The sequence below is a fragment of the Telopea speciosissima genome, chromosome 4, assembly GCF_018873765.1.
Source record: "Telopea speciosissima isolate NSW1024214 ecotype Mountain lineage chromosome 4, Tspe_v1, whole genome shotgun sequence".
NCBI classification, from domain to species: domain Eukaryota; kingdom Viridiplantae; phylum Streptophyta; class Magnoliopsida; order Proteales; family Proteaceae; genus Telopea; species Telopea speciosissima.
Genome location: NC_057919.1, coordinates 30,082,433 through 30,086,549, shown reverse-complemented (window position 1 = coordinate 30,086,549; position 4,117 = coordinate 30,082,433).

Genomic DNA, 4,117 nt, shown 5'->3' with positions numbered 1-4,117 from the left:
ACAAACCTGGAATAGAAGGTAATACAACGGCCTCTTCAGAAGGGGGAGAGTTAACAGGAATATGAGATGGTAAAGACTGAGGTGTACCAACCTGTTGATACTCACGGCCACTCCTTAAAGCATATACAACATTAACCTGGCTGGAGGGCCCTTGAAGTTGTTGGCCTTATACAACATTGAGTGGAGGAGCTTGGGTACCTTGCTGAATATGAACCTGATGCCTAGGATTTGGCTCAGGTTGGCTAGGTAACTTCCTTGTTTCCCTCTCATGCAAGATTGTGACAAGCTGGGTGAGTTGCATCTCCATAAGGGCCATCCTTTTCTCAATCTCACCTATTCTTGGTGCTTCTCCTGTATTGGTAAACCCTGGGGGTTGCTGATAAGGTGCAAGAATAGGAGGCCTAGCAGAATTCATAGAAGATCCTAGATGAGGACGAGGGGGAAAGGGGTTAGGAGACATATCTTGGTTTTGTGATGCAAAGTTGGGCCTTCGGACACCAAGCTGGCCTTGATGGTTAAAGTTGGATGGGCCTGCTTGGTTCCCTTGATTCCAGGAGAAATTGGGGTGATTTCTCCATCTTGGATTTGTAAGTGTTGCTATATGGATTGTTTTGGTAAAGGGCACTAACATTCTCGGTGTTGGAATTACCCAAAAAGTTGTTGGGGCATTCCTCCATAAGATGTCCAGGGGTATGACACCAACTGCATATAGACACATGGTTGACCTGGTATAGACTCTTTAAGAACTATGGATTCCAACCTTTTTATGAGACTGTCAAGTTTGGCCTCCTTGACTGGCATACCCTCAATGAGATACGCCTTAGTGGTTCTTTCTGCCTCTTGGAAAGATTCCCACTCCCTAGTCTTATCAGCCAAGTTGGTTAAGAATGTCCATGCATCATTCTCCTCAGATAAAGAAGTAAAGCCTGCAAGACATATGGACTCTACAAGTTGCTTGGTCTGAAAGTCAATACCCTCATAAATAATTTGGCATAGCTGCCACAAGTCAAAACCATGGTGAAGGCATTCTAAGAGGAGGTCCTTGAATCTTTCCATGAATTTAGAAAAGGACTCATGTGGTTTCTGCCTAAACTGGAGTACGTCACTCTTAAGTTTATTGGTCTTGTAAAGAGGAAAAATTTTTCTCAAGAAGACAATGGTAAACTGATCCCATGTGGTAATGGAATTCGTAGGCAGTCCATAGAGCCACTTCTTGGCCTGGTCTTTTAGGGCAAAGGGTATAAACCTAAGCCTAGCTGCATCATCAGTTAAATTCTGGACCTTAATTAGAACACAGACCTCCTCAAATTCCCTAAGAAAGAGATATGCATTTTCATTGGCCATCCCATGGAAGTGGGGTAGCATGCTAATGAAGTTGGTCTTGAGTTCATAATTGTTTCCTGTAATAGGTGGTAAGTTGATGCAAGAAGGCTGTGCAGCCCTAGTAGGGTAAAACCTATCCTTAAGAGTCTTAGATTGTTGGTCACCCATGGTCAAAGGTGGGGTCAAAGGATGTGGAGAAGGTGGTCTTCTAATAAGACAATTAGATGAATCACCAGTCCACACTGTAGCCACCTAAACAAATATGAGGTCTTCTTTAGAAAAATTAAAGAAAAATAAAAGACTTAAGAAAAAAGTACTAAAAGTAAGAGGGAGTCCAAGGTAGATAGTGCATCTGTCCCTCAAGAATCGAAACAGTGGTTCTAAAGCTGTAAGGTTGCCATATAGGTTGACAGCAAGGGAACCCGTATAGTCTTCACGAGCCACCTATGGGCGATTCCAATTGGATTCTAGTGTAGAATGGAGGACTACTATACGTTTCTGTTTCCAAGGCACTCACTATGTCGCTTTCCTGTTATCAAAGTTGGTCACCTCCAAAGATAAGTCATATGCCATTCCACCCAACCAAGTCAAGATGTAGCGTCATAGGTAACTTAATCCGTTGAGGGACACCAAAAGAGGTTGGGTTTGAGCATAAGGACTTTAGATTGGGCGCACAGTCTTTGAAACAGAAGAGAAACAAGATGAGGTTTTCAAAAACTGATTTTTTTTTTCAGAAAAAGAAGAGGAGAAAGCAAAGAGACTAAAGCACTTCGAACTACTTAAAAATCAGAAAAATAAAGTGAAAATAATCTCCCCGGCAACGGCGCAAAAAACTCGTTTGCACAAAATAATAACCGCAAGCGTATGGATCAATCGTAGCTACGGGTCAAACTCAAGGAGATATACGCCACCCTATTTTACTCACTTTAAAGTAATGCAAAGTGAACCAAATCAAAGTGTTAAATTAAACTAATTAAACGAACAAAAATTAACGCGTCCTAACTCACAAGCATCTAACGAATTAAATTGGCATGAATTAAATTGGCGTCCTAACACATATCCATCTAACCTATCAAACTAACGCGGATTGGAAGGGATAAATTGCAGCCACACACCATAACCACATAAAAAAAAAGAAGAAGAAGAGAGAATGAGATAGAAGAGAGGGAGAATGAGATTAAGAGGTTAGAGAGTAAAAACCTGGATGTGCTTGACATGGACTGAAATTGCTTGCATGAATGTAGTTGAAGAGCTTGAATACTTGAACAAACCTTGCATGGCTTCCTCTTCTAAATCTCCAAGTATTGTCATCAACTTAGGAACTTAGACTAGAAAGCTTGAAACTAAACTAGAATTATTACAATCATATTAAAGATATAAAATTAAAGCATGAATCAAAAGCATTACAACCATAGAACTGAAAGCATGAAATCAAACTAGAACTTAGAAAGCCAAAAACTAGAAGAAGAGAAGAAGAAATTTCACTAATTAAATTGAACTAAAATTGAACAACTTTACAAGAGAATGCTAGGGGGTATTTATAGGGGGAAGGAGAGGAGAAGAGATAAGAGAAGAGAGGGACGGAGGCTTCCAACGAATTTGGGGCTTCTCTCCCTCTAAAAATCGTGGAGAGGAGAGAGAGAGTTGGAGAAGGAAACCCAAAAATAGGGAATATTCCCTTCTCCTTCTTCCTTTACAATGCTTGACTCCCAAGAAAAAAGAGAAAAAATAGAAAGAGGGAGAGAAGAGAATCCTAGCTACATAAACCTTCTATTTTTACAAAAGTAACTTTCTAGTTCTAACTTGTACTTCCTTTTCATTGTAGGTGTCTTCTCCAAGCAATGAGATCAAGGCATCTTTGACTTTTTAACCTTCCATAGATGAGAGAATATCTTTCAAAAGAAATCTATCCCAAGTAGATTTTCAGAAGTGCCCTTGAAAAGTTGGAGGAGAGAGAGAGCAAGGGTGATGACTAGGATTTCCACTCAACCAACTAGTAAAATGCCCATTAAGTTCTCTAGAAAAATCGTGGAGTGTGTGTGTACCCTCTAAAAATCATGGACAGCTATAGGCCTTCAAAAATCATGGAACCCTGTGGTACTGTGGGTCACCCCCATGTGGGTAGCAATCCTTCTCTCTCTTCAAGAATGAAAAATGGCCGAAACAATCCTGTACTTGCACTAGATCTCCACCATTACTTAGAAATACCTTCTTTAATGTCAAAAATGTCCTTGGGCAGTGGCAAAATGACTATGGGCTTACACTACAGCTCCTTTCTAACCCATTATCCTTTCTTGGCCTGAAAAGAATAATCGATTGCATGATGGCCTAAACGAATGCGTACTTGCATTCCGTCATGTCCATCTTGCTCCAAATTTAGTCCTCTTTACAGCCATGGAAAGAAAAATGGCAACTTTACGTGTAACTTAGACATGCAGCTCCCGATAGTCTAGAATAGCCCAAAATAGCCCAAAACCTGAAAAGCACAAGAAAGCACCAAAGTAACTCTGTCCAATGTGGTAAAATGTATGATTTATACCCTAAGATTTCACACATAAATGTGCTCATCATTGTTCCAACAACCAGGCCGAATACGAGGTCCTCATACTTGGGATCAACTCGCTGCTTGACATGAAGATAACCACTGTCGAAATCATCAGAGACTCACAATTGGTAATCAAACGGCCGGCCGGCGAATACCAGTGTGAGAGCGAACACTTGGTCAGATACCATGCGTTGGCTAGGAAGCTGATTGACTGCTTTCAAGACGTGGTGGTTCGACACGTTCCACGAT